Genomic DNA, 17,301 nt, shown 5'->3' with positions numbered 1-17,301 from the left:
GCCGGAACAACAGCGGCGATTGAGCGGGCCTGGCACACTGCAGCGAAATGTCCCTTCTTGCCACAGGCCTTGCAGAGCGCGCTCCGCGCCGGGCAGCGCTGTCGTGGGTGTTTTGTCTGTCCGCAGAAGTAGCACTTGGGTCCCCCGGGGTTGGTTGGCTGCCGCGCGGCGCAGTCGTGAGGTTGGCTGAGGGTGTTCGCTGATGGGGTCCACGATGGGGTGGCCGCTGGTGGGGTCCACGATGCACAGGGGGGGTGAGCCGTGCGGTCGGGGGCATACGCCTGTAGGTTGCGTGAGGTTACCGTGAGCAAGAGTGCTAGTTTCTTGGTCGCCGCGAGGTCAAGCATAGCCCCTTCTAAGAGGCGCTGGCGGATGTAGCCAACCCTATGCCCGTAACGAACGCGTCTCTCATTAGCAGGTTCGAATGTTCAGTGGCCGAAACGGCCTGGCAGTCACAGTCTCTCACCAGGGCGAGCAGGGCACGCCAGAAATCTTCCACAGACTCACCGGGAAGTTGGTGCCGCGTGGACAGGAGGTGCCTGGCGTACATCTTGTTGGTCTGCTGAGCGTAATTCTCCTTCAGTAGCGCCATGGCCTCTGCGTAGGTAGGCGCCTCCTGGACGAGGGGAAAAACGTTGGAGCTCAGCCGCGTGTACAGAATCTGGAGCTTCTGTGCTTCTGAGATTGGTTCTGGCGCAGATCCGATGTATGCTTCAAAGCAAGCTAGCCAATGTTGGAAGTCCTTTTTGGCGTTGTCTGCTTGAGGATGCAGCTGCAGACGATCTGGCTTGATGCGGAGGTCAATCTCTGAAAAATCTCTGTGTAATAAATTGATGCACTATCAATTACGAGACGAGAGTAGAGGGTAATCGAGGCTTTATTACCTAAACCGGAGCTTACAAAATGGCTGCTGTTCAGAGAGCACACACATTTATATTCCGCCTACTGGGCGGAGCCAGCAGGGAGGGATCTACCCCCGTACCTGTAGTACAGGGGCCTTACCGTAATACCCATATATACAATATAATACAACAGTAGTGACTACCACATTACCTAACAGCACGTCTTTCGGGACTTGTGGGAGGAAACCGGAGCACCCGGAGGAAACCAACTCAGACACAGGGAGAACGTGCAGACTCTACACAGACAGTGATCCAAGCCGGGAATCAAACCTGGGACCCTGGCGCTGTGAAGCAACAGTGCTGCCCAGCATGGTGTGGAACCAAGCTGGTCGTAAAACTACTGAAATTCAGCTCCAGCGTGAGAACTTCTCCCAAAGGCAGAATCCTCCCCAAAATATTTGGATGTCTGTATTGCTGGACCATCCATATTGTTCTTCAGTAATCATGGAAAAGCTTATAGAAAATGACCTGTTGACAAGGTTAAAGGGACAATTTTATGATCCCATGCATCTAGTCGAGTGCTATGCTCATCTGAAAATGTAGGCAGAGTATCGAGGCTCCAGTGCTTCAATGCTCACTCCAATCCAGGCTCTGTGAGTTCAGCAATACTGGGAGTGCAGCATACCAGAAGTACATCCTTTCTAAGTTCTGTTTCCCCATGGTAAATCAATTTTTTTAATGCTGCTGGTCCTTTTTACATTTATTTTTCAAAGCCATAAGTCAAATGTGTTATTATGTTCATCTGAGTGCAGCATTAAGTCTCACTCTATGTATAACTATCATTATATTTAATCATCAGTCTATTTAGCTGCTTGTTTTAGAATGCCCACAGGAAGCTATTTTCATTTCAGCATGCCAAGATAACTGCAATACATTTAAATCATCTCTTCATCTCATCTATATAAATGCTCAATCATAGCTGCAATGTAAGGACAGGACCCGCACATTATTATCAGACCAAGATTCATTCATCTTTAATATCTTTTAACACAAGGTCACAACGTGCTGAATCTAACTATGCAACCAGGAAATAGAAACAGCTACATAAAGGGGATGCCTCTTTCTCAAATATGTTCTTTGCATTTGTAAAATTGATTGCAGCGTATGCCAAACTAAATTAGCAATTTTAATTTTGTCCATGAATTAAAACTATAAATTAAGCCATTTTCTTTTCTATTCAGTCATGGAATTTGGGCATTGCTGGGAAGGGCAGCATTTATTATCCATTCTTGACAAGGTGCTGGTGAGCCCCCTTTCTAAACTGCTGCAATCTATGCAGTAAAGGTACCCAACAGGGCAATTGGGGAGGGATTTCAAGGATCTTGTTCCAACGCAATGAATGAATGGAACTAGATTTCCAAAGTGGCATGCGGTGTGACTTGGAGAAGGGGATTCAGGTAGTGGTGTTCCCATGTGCTTTGCTGCGCTGGTTCTTTAAGGTGGTAGAGGTCACAGGTTTGATAGGTGCTGGTGGAGAAACATTGATGAGTTACTGCTATGCATGCTGTTGATGGTGCACACCGTAGCCACTGTGCAATGGTGCCAGATGGAATGAATATTTAAGGTGGTGGATGGGCTCCTGATCAAGCAGATTGCATCATCCTGGATGGTATCGTGTTCTTAGAGCTGTGAATGCCCAGGCAAGTGGAGAATATTCTATCATAGCCTTAACTGGCGTCATGTAGATCGGAGATCATAGAATTTACAGTGCAGAAGGAGGCCATTCAGCCCATCGAGTCCGCACTGGCCCTTGGAAAGAGCACCCTACCCAAGGCCACACCTCCACCCTATCTCCGTATCCCCGTAACCCAGTAACCCCACCTAACCCTTTTGGACACTAAGGGCAATTTAGCACAGCCAGCCCACATAACCTGCACATCTTTGTACTGTGGGAGGAAACCGGAGCACCCGTAGACGCGGGGGGAATGTGCAGACTCCGTACAGACAGTGTCCCAAGCCGGGAATGGAACCTGGGACCCTGGAGCTGTGAAACAACTGTGCTAATCACTGTGCTACCGTGCTGCCCTACAATGTAGATGGTGGAAAGACTCTGGGAAGTCAGGAGGCAATTTACCCACTGCAGCATTTCCAGCCTCTGACATGCTCTTCTTGCCACAGTTTTCACATGGCTGGTCCAGTTAAGTTTCTAGTCAATGGTAGCCCCAAGATCTTGATGTGGTGGGTTCAGCAATGGTAATGTGTTAAAGGTCAAGGGGAGGTGTTCAGATTCAATCTTGTTAATGATGGTCATTGCCTGAAACTTGTTTGGCACAAATGTTATTTTCCACAGATCATTCCAAACCTATATGTTGCCCAGGTCTTATTGTATGTTGGCATAGATTGCTCCATTATCTGTGGAGTTGTGAATGGAACTTAAGACTATGCAATCATCAGCGTAAATCCCCTCTTCTGACTTTACGATGAATTGGTTAAGTAACTGCGGATGGTTGGATCCAGGACACTTCCCTGAAAAGCTCCTGCAGCAATGCTCTGGCGCTAAGGTGATTGGCCTCCAACAACCACATCCATCTTCTTTTGTGCTAGGTATGACCCCAATCAGTGGAGAGTTTTCACCTGATTCCCATTGAATTCACTTTTACGAAGACCCATTGACGTCACATTTGTTCAAATGCTGTCTTGATATCTAGGGCAGTCACTCTCACTTCACCTCTGGAATTCAGCTCCTTTGCCCAGATTTGTAATGAGGTCTGAAACAGAGTGATCTTGGTGGTAACCAAAGCTGAGTATCAGCGAGCAGATTATTGCTGAATAAGCACTGCTTACTAATATTGTCATTCACACCTTCCAGATGATTGAGAATAGACTGATGAGTCGATAATTCGCTAGATTGAATTTGTCCAGCCTTTTCTGGACATGATATATATGGGAATTTTCCACTTTCCAGTGGTTAGATTCCACTGTTGTAGCTGTACTAGAACAACGTGGTTACAGAATGAGCCCTCTTCTCAAAAAGTGGGATGAATATTTTAATTCTGCCACTTATAACTGCAGTTGGTTATGAAGAAAGGAAGCATTGTAGAAGTTGGTAAATTACCTGTCCAACTTTTGTTTGGAGGAAGGCTTTATTTGGCAGGGTTTTGTTTCTGGCCTATATCCATTCGTTTTATACCCCTCACTCCTTGTTCATTTGTATGTGACGTTTGTTGAAGAAATGATTAGACTGCAACCACTAAATTGTCACCTTCTAATCATAATTTGAAAAATAATTCTTCAGATGAGTTCTTAAAGTCAGGGGTCTATTCCCCCATCTGTTGCGCATTAATGTTTTGCAAAGAGTGAAAGTAAAGTTGAAAAAGATATGAAGGACAAACAGGGAAATAGGTTTCAAAAGGATTATGGTCATTCTTGTCAAGTATAGCACAATATATAATGAAATTGCTTTGCGAATGTCAAAGGCCAGGATTTTCTGGCCCCGTCACCCTTCTGGTCCCTCTGAAAGGCAATGGACCTTTTGGTTGGACTATGGCATCCCCCACGGCAGGTCCTGCCACGGCGGGGTTGGAAAATTGCAGCCAAAGAATATACAGTTCCATGACTGGAGTATTATACCATGCTTTGATGTGTGACCATGGTGGAGCTGTGTTCAAATAGTGTATGAATTTACAATCACAAAGTCTAGCTGCTGTGAATAGGGATTATCCTGAGGTCAGTCAAAAGCTGATTGTTCACAGGACGACTCTGAGGTCTTTAGAGAATGACTATGGAAGTTTCTCTGTCGATTGATGGCTGCCTTTAAATCTGCATGTGCCCTTGGGTGTGCTGCTTTCTTCTCTCTACTGTATACCTATTGGATGCACTGCAAGTAAACATTAACTAAATAGTTACAGTTATTAGTTACACCACTTTAAGCGATATGCAACCGCTACCAACCACTGATGGGTCTAACACCATTAATTAACAGCTCTGTTGTGAATGCATGTGCCCATTATTCCACCAACACTAACAACTTACACTTTTTTAAAGCTTTAATGTATTAAAATGTCCCAAGGAGCTTTACTGAAGTATTTATCAGACAAAGTTTGACACTGATTCACTTGAAGCGATATTAAAACAGGTGATCGAATGCTTGGTGAAAGGAGGTAGAATTCAAGGAGCATCCTGAGGGAGAAGAGAGGGCTAGTATATTGGAGAGGTTCAGGGAAGGAATTCCAGAGCTTGGGTCCTGGACAACTGAAGGCATGGCCACCAGTGATGAGGTGAAATAAATCGGGAATGCACAATTACCACCGACAGTTATTTCCAACTTATAAGATTGGAATGATATGCAATCACGTTCGTCTTGAATCTGATTGGAAGTACACAACCTGTGTACTTTCCAGAGTCCTGCAGTTGTCTTTAGATTATGTAAAATGATGTCAGTAGTATGTTGATTGAAATAAGTGAACGATAATTAATGTGAACTTTGAACGGATGAAAAGCAGAAATTACAATTGCTTCTCTTCTCATTAGAATACTTGAGGTAGCCATAACAAATTCCTCTCTGCATTGCTCCAGTGCAATCATTACCTTGCATCGATTAAACATCTTATAAGAGCACTGCCATTCATAATTTCTGTCCTAAAAGCCTTTGTAGGGAGCCCATTTTAATGATTATTGCAGCTGGTGACTCATCATTAGATGTTACGAGAGAAAACTTTCTTTGTTTTCACTTATAGGTGTAATTGTAAACAAGACCAGATTGAAAAAAACCAAATCTATGATATTGGTACATATCTCAAATGGGGGAAGTTTCCCCTTATATTATAATAGGCGATGATGCTATGTTCTCTATCATAATACATATTTGTCCCCTTCATTGTTCTTTCCCTATAGTGGCTGACTCCATCTGACAGTCCTTACCGGCTAAGTTATGACTTATTGTGCCCTTAAGTCTCATTAACTGCTTGCTTTTTGGTTTATTACATTAGTCCATTAATGAGGGTGATAAATCTTCAGAACAGAAAATGAAAATTAAATCCAAGAAATATTTAAATAGCCTGTGACAAGTGACTTGATGTAAGCAGATCACAATTTTACATTGTAACCTCGAGTTCTCTGAATATTAATGGAGGTGAAAAAGGTTTCTGTTCAGGCATCATTCCCAGCGCATGATTGATTTTTCTCCCTCTTTCCCCTGATATAGGGTTTGCACAATATACCTAATTGGCATTTAATGATATTTCACAGTTAGTGATGATCAGATAGATTGCTATTTGAAAAACATCGACACAGACTGGAGATCAAACCTGAAATCTTCCTGCTCTGCACAGTTCAGCTAATCATTGCATCAATGTAATGAGCCATTGAGAAGCTTAATTTATTTATTATTAACAATTTTATCCTGCAGATTTATATACTTATGGAAATGTGTCATGGTTCATCCGCTTAGTATTTTGTGAAGGAATTGTTTTTGTGAGTTGCTTATATCTAAATGTTCAAAGCCTATTTGAGTGTAGCTTGGATTTAATTTTCATTTATTCTTCCCGAGATTTATCTTCCTCATTACCACAGTAATCTCACACTACCTTGGCTTTGTATCAATCGCTATAACCAACCTCGAGCTGCTTTCATCCCCTGTATCCCCTTCTCACGCCCTTTTCTCCTGACGGTGTGTATTGATGTTTGCGACACTGTCCAATAGATATTTTTTGCCTTCTGCTACTCAACACCAGTCACCTTGAGCTTGAAGTGAGTGACCATCACAGTTGGACACAATCCTCCTCACCCAAAGTCTTCCCATTTTTCAAGCATGGATCACTGGGCAGTAATGTTCCCGCCTCAATAGTGGCATGGTGGTTAGCACAATTGCTTCACAGCTCCAGGGTCCCAGGTTCAATTCCCCGCTGGGTCACTGTCTGTGCGGAGTTTGCACATTCTCCCCGTGTGTGCGTGGGTTTCCTCCGGGTGCTCTGGTTTCCTCCCACAGTCCAAAGATGTGCAGGTTAGGTGGATTGGCCATGCTAAATTGCCCTTAGTGTACAAAATTGCCCTTAGTGCTGGGTAGGGTTACTGGGTTATGGGGATAGGGTGGAGGTGTGGACTTGGGTAGGGTGCTCTTTCCAAGAGCTGGTGCAGACTCGATGGGCCGAATGGCCTCCTTCTGCACTGTAAATTCTATGTAATCTATGAATGACTGTAGTGCCTAGCTGGGCAGGTACCCTGCTGGTGCCTTCTTCTTCAGTCTTGCCAGCTACCTCTGCGCTCAATAGGGATGGCCACTAACATTGTTCAGAAACCAAGGGAGGTAGCCATTCTTCTAAAAGACTATCCCTCCTAAAGAATATATGCACTGAAGAATATTGATGCAGTTTGGCAAAGTAAATAACAGGGCAGAGTGATACCAGGATGAGGGCTGGGGCACTGGAGGTATGGTGGTGGTGGGTGGGAGGGGTGATGCCATCATTATGTGAGGCACCATAAGGCCCTCAAGCCCCACACTCAGAAGGGAGTAGGGGGACAGGTGCCCAGGACAATTAGCTCCTCCAGTGTGGAACCGGAGGACCTGGCAGTAATGCCACAAGTAGTTTAATGACCTCACAGTCAAAGTCAAAGACAGTGACTGCAACTTCAGATGACGTCTCCAACCCACCACAACACAAGCTTCTCACAATTGACCCTAGAGCCCTATCCTGGGATGGGGGTCCCAAGTCTGGACTGCCCCTACCCATCCTGGACAACCTGCAGATCACTCTTGACATGGTGATCTCAGGTAGCGCTCTGTTCAAGATCTTCATCCTGGTCTGATCTGTTCAAACTCTGAAGTGGCCTTCTCACTCCGAACTGCTCTGCCTGAGAGCTGATGAGCGGACCAGACAGATCAGTTAAGTATCAAGCCAGGAACACTTTCCCTTTTCTCACATCTGCTTCTCAGCCCTATGTTTTTGAAACTCCTGCATTTTGAAGTGTCCAGAAATCCCACAACATTTGAACAAGCTTGAAATCCCCTGAGATCCTTTGAAATGCAAGCATTCATTCACTTTAGCAATGCAGTACCTTTAACTTACCTTTAATTGACAGCTTAATAGTTTAAACACAGCTGTCAGGAGGTTTGTTTATTTATCTTTCCTTTCAGGCTTAAATGCATCTGCAGTACCCTCCATTGATCCAAACAGCAATGTTATGATTGACTGCTGCTGATCACTTCAAAGCAGCTAAGTGGTTTCACTTCCTCATTTCTATCCGCAGAAAACACTGTAAGGCAGAAGAGATTGTGGTGTAAGTTTTGGGGTTTTTGAAGAATAAAACGCTTTATCTAAGATCTGTAGTTTTTCATTTATAATGGGGTCCTCAGTAGAGCCTGAATTTATAAATCAAGTGCAATTTATTAAGCTACATGTTACAAATACTGAACAAAAACAGTGAAGACAACCCTCACAACCCTTGGATTCTTCGAAGTTGCCAGCAAAGGTGAAGCCTTTCTTCTTCTGTTGTTGAAGTGATGTTACATTGAATTATGTCTCAGAAGAATCATACCAGAAACCATGATGCAAACCGTGCCAACAAAATCTCTGACTTTCCAACTTTATCCCTAATTCTGACTCTTTCTCTTCCTTATTAGGAAAAAAGTCCATATGAGCCTCTTTCATTGGCTGAGGGTGAGGGCCAGAAGGTGTCACCCCGCCTCTGTAACTGGAGTCAAACAGGCCAAAGACCATGGAGCTACAGACCATTTGAAACAAATGACACACCCTCGCAGATACAGAGCAGTTGTACAGACAATGTTACATCCTTTCATTGATATCGCAGACTATTGTAAACGATCCATATCAACATTCTAACTCATTCTCACCGATAAGAAGACAATTAAGAGCGATAACTTTTACCATATGTCAGGAAAAGAATGTCTTTTTAAAATTTAGGTGTTCTGTTCTACAGAGCTGCTGCCCCAGTGCTCGGATAGGGGGGGGTCGGGGAACTCCTCAGGGGATTCGGCTTGGTCGGGATGCTGAAACATTCCAGGTCGGGTGGGTTGCCCCTGAGCCTGGCGTTGGCAGGGGTGGGGGCCATGGTTGGTGAGGGGCGTTTCATCTGGGAGGCCTTCAAGCCATCTTTAAATATTGTGGTTACCCATAACAGGGGCATCTACGACTACCTGTCTTACAAAATACTTCCAGGACCGAGCCCAGTTCTTGGTTCTATGCTGAAGGGCACTTTATCTCCCTTTGACTGTGAGGAGCCTCTAGTTTCACAGCCGAAAGCTATTGCTGATGAGGAATTGGCCTTGTTAGTTCTGTGAGTAATTCACAGCTGCAGGTTGCGTTTGCTGCTTGCTCCTGCTGGAGGCTGTAAATGCCTGGAGGCTGCTGTTGCTGTTTCCTTCCTTTTCCGTAGCCAGAAAGAAGGATAATTTTTTCTAAGCTACCTGGGTCCTGGACTCGGGGAACGTATGAGTCGAGAAGGCAATCCAGTTTGAAGCAAGAAGACACTGTGGGACCTGGTGCGCGACATTGTTGCAAATAGGCCACCTGTTAACGCCATTGAGAAACGCTTTCGCAGACTGGTGATGCTTTTGTTGATAGTGTGGTGAGTGCTGCATGTCAAGGCCATGTCATTCCCTGAAATTCAAGGATCTTCAACTGTACCTTCAGCGTCAGTGGGATAGATGGATGCCAGGATTCGGTTCCGGTGAGATTGAGCCCTGTGGGTTCCTGGATGGAGAATGGCACTGATATGTGGAACAAGTAACACATTGATGGACAAATCATTTCTGCGACAAGGTTCTGGATATAATCACACATTCTCAGGTTTATCCTCCGTTTCTGTTGAGGAAGATGCAAGGAATGAAACCTTTGTTTGTTTTTTATGTGAAAATGAGCTGATACAGCTTTGTATTTGTATCAATATGGGACGGTGACGTTTCCTTGTTGTTTAATGGTTAGTGTGGTATGTGGAATGTTACGTAGTTGATTTTCAAATCTTTGTTCCTGTTGACTATTTAATAAATAAAATATTCTCAAATGGCTTCTTGTGGGTAACCGGGCCATGTCTCAAACAATGATTATTGCATCGCATTTCAATCAAACTTTGAAGCCTGAACAGTTTGCCTGACCGCGAGAAGCATCAGCAACATAGAGGCAGCAGCCAACAATCAAACACTGAAGAGCTGGGCTTCAGCGCTGGGGATATCCTCGCGACCATCGGGTAAGTGTGTGTGATGCACGATCAATTATTGCGAAAGCGAGATCAGAGAATAATCGAAGGCTTTATTGGACAAGATGTGTTCCCCAGCTGCTCGTAACAGAAAATGGCTGCAGCCGAGGATGAACACCTCTTTATACCGTCCACTGGGCGGAGCCAGCAGACAGGGATTTACCCACGTATCTCCAATACAGTAGTACCTCCAACACAGGTACCGTAATACATATAATACGGTCCACCACATTCACCCCCTGCTGAAAAAAAGAGTCCGACGGCGGTGGTGGCAAAGCCATTAACAATAACAACGACAGTAACAATTACAACAAAGAAATCAATCGATCGAGGGCCTTGATGGTCCTCTGCGACCGTCGCAGTCTCAGTGATGATGCAGGCACCGACTCAGGCATTTTCGACTCCGGGAGCATGCAGTCCTCTGCTTCGTTACCTCTGGGAGGTAACCAGTGGGAGGACGGATCCTCCTGGGGCAGGGGTTGCAGTGAGGTGCGCTGGTGGGGAAGTGGTTGGAGCAGAGAAGAATGGTTCGGGTGGAGGGGTTGGTGAGGGGGCCGTGGGTGGGGATCCAGCGAGTGCCAGATCCCGGAGGGAGACCATGACCTGGCATCCGTCGGGGTGTGCCACGTAGGCGTACTGCGGGTTAGCATGAAGAAGGTGGACCCTCTTGACCAAAGGGTCAGACTTATGGGTCCGCGCACGTCGGAGCAGGACGGGTCCAGGAGATACCTGCCCTGTTGGGAGTGATGTCCTGGAGGTGAACTTCCTGGGAAAAACAAGAAGATGTTCACGGGGCGTTTCATTAGTTGTGGTACACAGGAGTGACCGTATGGAATGGAGTGCATTGGGGAGGACCTCCTGCCAGCGGGAGCCGGGAAGATTTCTAGACCGTAGGGCCAGCAGAACGGCCTTCCAGACCGTCCCGTTCTCCCTCTCCACCTGCCTGTTTCCCCAGGGGTTGTAGCTGGGCGTCCTGCTTGAGGCAATGCCGTTGCTGAGCAGGAATTGACGCAGCTCATCACTCATAAAGGAGGACCCCCTATCGCTGTGTACCTAGGTGGGGAAACCGAACAGTGTGAATATACTGTGGCGGGCTTTAATGACGGTGGCAGCAGTCATGTCGGGGCAGGGGATGGCGAAGGGGAACCGGGAGAACTCATCGACCACGTTCAGGAAGTACGTGTTGCAGTCGGTGGAGGGGAGGGGCCCTTTGAAGTCCGTACTGAGGCGCTCAAAGGAGCAGGAGGCCTTCACCAGGTGTGCTTTATCTGGCCGGGAGAAGTGCGGCTTGCACTCTGCGCAGATTTGGCAGTTTCTGGTGACGGTCCTGACCTCCTCTATGGTGTAGGGCAGGTTGCGGGTTTTGATGAAGTGGAAGAACTGGGTGACCCCCGGGTGGCAGAGGTCATCGTGTAGGATCTTGAGTCGGTCCACTTGTGCGCTGGCACATGTACAGCGGGATAGGGCATCCGGAGGCTCATTGAGCTTCCCAGGACGATACATGATCTCATAATTGTAGGTGGAGAGCTCGATCCTCCACCTCAAGATCTTATCATTTTTTATCTTGCCCCGCTGCATATTACTAAACATGCAGGCAACCGACCGTTGGTCAGTGAGGAGTGTGAATCTCCTGCCGGCCAGGTAATGCCTCCAATGCCGCACAGCTTCTGCAATGGCCTGGGCCTCCTTTTTGACAGAGGAGTGTCGGATTTCAGAGGCATGGAGGGTGCAGGAAAAGAAGGCCACCGGCCTGCCCTCCTGGTTGAGGGTGGCTGCCAGAGCTACGTCCGATGCGTCGCTCTCGACCTGGAAGGGGAGGGGCTCATCGACAGCGTGCATCGTAGCCTTTGCGATGTCCGCCTCAGCTGACAGGGGAAAAACTGTGGATTGGATTAGTGGGCGGGCCTTGTCCGCATAATTGGGGACCCACTGGGCGTAAGAAGAGAAAAACCCCATGCATCGTTTCAGGGCCTTGGGGCAGTGGGGAAGAGGGAATTCCATAAGGGGGCACATGCGGTCGGGGTCGGGCCCTATTATTCCATTCTGCACTACGTATCCAAGGATGGCTAGGCCATCGGTGCTGAACACGCATCTCTCCTTGTTATAAGTGAGATTAAGGAGTTTGGCGGTATGGAGGAATTTGCGGAGGTTGGTATCGTGGTCCTGCTGATCGTGGCCGCAGATGGTGACGTTATCTAGGTACGGGAAGGTGGACCGCAATCCGTACCGGTCAACCATTCGGTCCATCTCCCGTTGGAAGGCCGAGACCCCATTAGTGACAACGAAGGGGACCCTAAGGAAGTGAAAGAGCTGGCCATCTGCTTCGAAAGCAGTGTATTAGCGGTCGTCAGGGCAGATGGGAAGCTGATGGTAGGCAGACTTTAGGTCCACTGTGGAGAAGACCCGTTACTGTGCAATCTGATTGACCATATCAGATATGCATGGGAGGGGGTACGCGTTGAGCAGCATGTACCGGTTGATGGTCTGACTGTAGTCAATGACCATCCTGTGCTTCTCCCCAGTCTTTACTACTACAACTTGGGTTCTCCAGGGGCTGTTGCTAGCCTCGATGATGCCTTCCTCAGCCATTGGACTTCCGACCTAATAAGGGTCCTGTCCTGGATACTGTACCATCTGTTCCTGGTAGCGACGGGTTTGCAATCCGGAGTGAGGTTTGCAAACAGGGAAGGCGGGTCGGCCTTAAGGGTCATGAGGCCGCAGACGGTGAGCATAGGGTATTGGGCCGCCGAATTTAAAAGTCAGGCTCTGGAGGTGGCACTGGAAGTCCAGGCCCAGAAGTGCGGCAGCGCAGAGGTGGGGGAGGACGTAGAGCCGGAAGTTGTTAAACTCTATGCCCTGGATAGTGAGGTTCGTAATGCAATACCCCCGGATTTCCACAGATTGGGATCCGGAGGCCAGGGAGACTTTCTGGTTAACGGGGTGTACCATGAGGGATGGGGTGAACAAAGTTTTCCGTGCTCCCGGAGTCAAAAAGGCAGGACGTCTTGTGCCCGGTGAGTTCCACCATCATTGTCGCGGTCGTGAGGTTCCGTGGCCGAGACTGGTCCAGAGTAATGGAGGCGAGATGCGGCAGATGCTGGGAGGCCCCGGGTTGAACAGCGGTGAAGGAGGTCGCAGCAGATCATAAACGACCAGTCGGGTCAGGGTCCTGTGGTGCGTCCAAGATGGCCGCCCCCATGGGTCGCACATGGCAGTCGGTGGACAAGATGGCGGCGCCCACGGGCCGCACGCGGCTTGCGAGGGGGAGAATGGCGGCAGGACCGGGTTGCCCGCGGGGTGTGCGGAGATGGCGGTGGCCAACCGGGCCTGGCATACCGCCACAAAGTGCCCCTTCTTACCGCATCCTTTGCACGTCACTGATCGGGCCGGGCAGCGTTGTCGGGGCTGTATGGTCTGCCCACAAAAGTAGCATCTGTGCCCCCCGGGGTTGACCGGCTGCCACGCGGTGCAGGCTTGCGGTGAATTGGAGGATGAGGTCGGGTCGGAAGCAGGTGGGGTCCACGCTGTCCATGGGGGTGCCACACTGCAGGGGGCGTACGCCTGGGCGTTACGGGAGGCCAACTCTAAACAGTTCGCGGGTCTCCTAGCCTCCTTAAGATCTAGTGTACCTCCTTCAAACAGCCGCTGGCGGATCTGTGTGGACAGCATGTCTGTGACGAAGGCGTCCCGAACGAAGGGTTCAGTGTGCTCGGTAGCCGAAACTTGCCGACAGTCGCAGTTCTTACCAAGGGCTATCAGGGCATGGTAGAAATCGTCCAGGGATTCCCCCAGGATTTGGCGTCAGGTGGCCAGATGATGTCTCGCATATACTTGGTTCATCGGGCGAATATAATGCCCTTTCAGCAGTGCCATACCTTCAGCATAGTTAGGTGTGTCCCTGATGAGTGGAAAAATTTCGGGACTCACTCTCGGGTAGAGGATCTGTAACTTTTGGTCCTCCGTGGGTGGGTCTGTGGACGTCCTGGTGTAGCTCTGGAAGCAGGCCAGCCAGTGATCAAAGGTGGCCGAAGCATTTGATGCGTGGGGGCTCAGTTGCAGACGGTTCGGCTTGATGCGGAGCTCCATCTTTCAATATCTTGTCTAATAAATTGATGCACGATCAATTATTGCGACAGCGAGGTTAGAGAATAATCGAAGGCTTTAATAGACAAGATGTGTTCTCCAGCAGCTCGTAACAGAAAATGGCTGCAGCCGGGGATGAACACCTCTTTATACCGTCCACTGGGCGGAGCCAGCAGACAGGGATTTACCCACATATCTCTAATACAGTAGTACCTCCAACACAGGTACTGTGATACATATAATATGGCTTACCACAGTGTGGATCAGGGGAGGGCACCTGAGCACAATCCCCCTAATGTTCCCGGAATGGGGTCCAGGGGCTACTACTGTTATCCATTTTGGTACTGTTATCCATTTTGATAACAAAATGTTATCCATTTTGGTAGGAATAACAGCAAAAGGGATTATTATTTAAATGAAAAATATTAAAACATGCTGCTGTGCAGAGAGACCTGGGTGTGCTAGTGCATGAGTCGCAAAAAGTTGGTTTACAGGTGCAACAGGTGATTAAGAAGGCAAATGGAATTTTGTCCTTCATTGCTGGAGGGATAGAGTTTAAGACTAGGGAGGTTATGCTGCAATTATATAAGGTGTTAGTGAGGCCACACCTGGAGTATTGTGTTCAGTTTTGGTCTCCTTACTTGAGAAAGGACGTACTGGCACTGGAGGGTGTGCAGAAGAGATTCACTAGGTTAATCCCAGAGCTGAAGGGGTTGGATTACGAGGAGAGGTTAAGTAGACTGGGACTGTACTCATTGGAATTTAGAAGGATGAGGGGGGATCTTATAGAAACATATAAAATTATGAAGGGAATAGATAGGATAGATGCGGGCAGGTTGTTTCCACTGGCGGGTGAAAGCAGAACTAGGGGGCATAGCCTCAAAATAAGGGGAAGTAGATTTAGGACTGAGTTTAGGAGGAACTTCTTCACCCAAAGGGTTGTGAATCGATGGAATTCCTTGCACAGTGAAGCAGTAGAGTCTCCTTCATTACATGTTTTTAAGATAAAGATGGATAGTTTTTTGAAGAATGAAGGGATTAAGGGTTATGGTGTTCGGGCCAGAAAGTGGAGCTGAGTCCACAAACGATCAGCCATGATCTCATTGAATGGCGAAGCAGGCTCGAGGGGCCAGATGGCCTACTCCTGCTCCTAGTTCTTATGTTCTTATCTACTGTTGTCGGAGGTGAGTGTGCAGAGTGAGGTTTTCCACCACAACTGGTTCAAATGGAGAGCACTCTGAGAGAAGGTGGGATACGTAAGGGTAGGGGAGGTTTGGGGGATTTGAGTGTCCCAGGGTGGAAACCCTAACTCATTGTTGGTCTCTCTCCTTCTCCAATCCCCTACAGATACCAAAATGGATGGTGGTGTCAGTCCAGCAGAATATAACCCCCTGGTGTTGCTGGCAGCCCAGGCGGCCAGACACCTGCATCTAGAACAGGTCAAGAACAAATTAAGTATAGTTCTTGGGGCTAAAGGGATCAAGGGGTATAGGTGGAAGGTGGGATCAGGGTATTGAACTTGATGATCATCACGATCATAATGAATCGAGGAGCAGGCCCGAAGGGCCGAATGGCCTCCTCCTGCTTCTATTTTCTGTTTCTATGTCCATCAGCGATTGGGAAATGATGTCGAGACCCTCAGCCATGGTCATCACACACTGAGTCATGCTTTGGGAACCAACGCTCAAGATGCTGACCTCGTGCTGTAGGCTTTCCACAGCGGTTGCCACTCTAGCGGTGTTGGCCTCAGTGCCACGCATTTTCAGCAGCACCTCCCGCGTCCCTGGCCTTTGGAATTCCTCCAATCAGCTATGGAACTCCGGAATCTCACAGCTGTGTCCTAGCTTCCGCATCAGCTCTGGGATAATCTTGTCTTGAGGCTCGACATCTGACTGGGACCCAGCTGACATTGGACGGCGATCCTCCTTTTCATGCCATGACAGCTCCTGTCACTGCCTCCCAGACAATATTGGTGACCCTGCTGCTGGTCCTCTGACCCCCTCGGCGGAACAGGATGTTGTGTCTCACATTGACAGTGTCGAGAAGCCTTGTGAGGAGCAGGTCTGAGCACTGCCATGCTTGTGCGTTTACTGGGGGTGAGTGGTGCGGGAGTGTTCAAAAGCAGCTCCCCCTTGTTAGTGGTGAGACGCCGAGGTGTAAGTCTGCCGAATGAGACGGTGAGACAGCCAGTAATGGCGAGAAGCCCATGGGGGCTCATTTCCGGCACTAAGTGTCCTTAAATATTTTACTGCGATCGCGCCAACGAGGCCGTCAAGAAACAGTCCAACAATCGCGCCCAAAATGACACGTAGAAATGATTCCGTAAAATTGCACCCAAGATATCATACTAAGTTCAACATGTTGGGCCGGGTTCTACTCCCCACCACCGAGGCATGTTTTGCGGTGGTGGAAGTGGCCCACCGTTGCCTGGTGGCGGAATCTTCAAGTCTCACTGCTGTCAATGGTTTCCCCATTGCTCATATCCTCTGGCGCTGGGGAACTCATGGCGAGGGGTCGCATTCGGCGGGTCTAGGAGATCCCGCCAACAGGAACGGCTGGAAAAGCCCTCCCGTTGAGATCAAACCCTATGTTTATTTCTCTAAAGCTGATGAAGACACCCTCGGTTGCGCACAGTGCGCTTATGTGTTGGGTAGGCTGGGTCGAGGTGAACTGCACTTGATGCAGTGTAGCGAGAGACAGACCTCCAACTCTTGATAAAATGCAACACGATTTTTTTCAACATCCAAACTATTATACATGTTCAACTGTGGGTCGACGCTATGCTGATTTGACTGGAGACCTGACACTAGCCTGACCAGACTAACTTAACTACCACATAGTGTAGGCACTGGCTAGCTCACGAGCTCTGACCGTCTCAGAGGCTGGGTCCCGAGAGAGCAGGAAAACACTGTGGCTTTATGGTGGTCGTGTCCTGTCTGGTGATTGGCTGCTCTGTTCTGTGTGCTTACTGGTCATCCTGTGTGTCAATCACTGCCTGTCTGCACTCCATTGTATACATAGATGTATATTATGACAGGCGCCACATAATGGGGCATCTCATCAGGGACTGAGTGCGGCCCACGAGACACTTTGTTGACCGTTGCCCATCTGCAAAGTTTTTTTCCGACCGGTATAACTGAGATGATAGACACGTAAACCAAGGTCA

Source organism: Scyliorhinus torazame, chromosome 5 (assembly GCF_047496885.1).
Source record: "Scyliorhinus torazame isolate Kashiwa2021f chromosome 5, sScyTor2.1, whole genome shotgun sequence".
NCBI lineage: Eukaryota > Metazoa > Chordata > Chondrichthyes > Carcharhiniformes > Scyliorhinidae > Scyliorhinus > Scyliorhinus torazame.
Note: the sequence above shows the minus strand (reverse complement) of the source record.